Here is a 1132-nt window from a genome sequence, read left to right on the forward strand (position 1 = left end):
AAAGAAAGAAAGAAAGAAAAGATGCAAGCATTAAACAGAAGAAAGATGGAAAGATGGTGTAACTATATTAATATTAAATTAGTGGTTTAAAGCAGAAAGCATAGCTAGAGATAAATAGGAAAAGTTCATTATGAAAAAAAGGTTAAGTTCACCAGAAGATACAAGAATTCTAAATCTGTATTCAACCTGAAAACCTAGCCTCAAAATATATATAGCAAAAATTGAAGAAAGAAGTGAAGTCATACTTTCAGTGAGAGATTTTAACACCCCTCTCTCAGTAAATGATAGAAGAAACAAACACTCACAACAAGCAAAAAATAAGCAAATCGACAGCAATACAGAAGGCTTGAACAAGGTTGATAAATGTGACGCAGTTGACAAGAGGAACACTCCCACCGACAGCCACAGAAAACATTTCAAGTGTATTTGAAACATTTATAAAGTTGATGTATGCTGGACAACAAAGCAAGTCTCAACAACTTTCACATCACTGAAATCATAGAGGATCTGTTCCCTGGGCTTCACAGAACTATGCTAAAACATCACTATTAATAGAAATATAGGTCTGGGCATGGTGGCTCCCAGTGCATTGGGAGGCAAAGGTGGGAGTGTTGCACGAGGCCAGGAATTCAAGACCAGCCTAGGCAACAAAGTAAAAACTAAATTAGCTGGGTGTGGTGGTACATACCCGCAGTCTCAGCTACTTGGCGGGGAGTGCGGTTTAAGGCGAGAGGGTCACTTGAGCCCAGGAAGTTGAGGCTGCAGTGAGCTATGATTGCACCACTGCACTGAACTCCAGCCTGAGCAGCAGAGAGAGAGAGAAAAAAAAAAAGAGAGAGAGAGTGAAAAGAAAAGAAATACAGATACCTTTAGGAAAAAGATAACTAGAAAATTCACAGATTAAGCCACCCAGTTTTAAATATCTTCTGGTACAAAGACTAAATCATAAAAGAAATTAGAATATATCTAGAGCCAAATGATGAATAAATTATCCCTTCTGAGATATTTTATGCCTCACTACCCAATTTGCTAAACCAAAGAGAGTCAGTTTTTTGTTGTTTTTTTTTTTTATTTATAAAATGGCAATATGTTTTTTATTTCAAAAGGAGCTATATATGACCAGGCACAAAAT

The sequence above is a fragment of the Cebus imitator genome, unplaced genomic scaffold (assembly GCF_001604975.1).
Source record: "Cebus imitator isolate Cc_AM_T3 unplaced genomic scaffold, Cebus_imitator-1.0 Scaffold269, whole genome shotgun sequence".
NCBI classification, from domain to species: Eukaryota; Metazoa; Chordata; class Mammalia; order Primates; family Cebidae; genus Cebus; species Cebus imitator.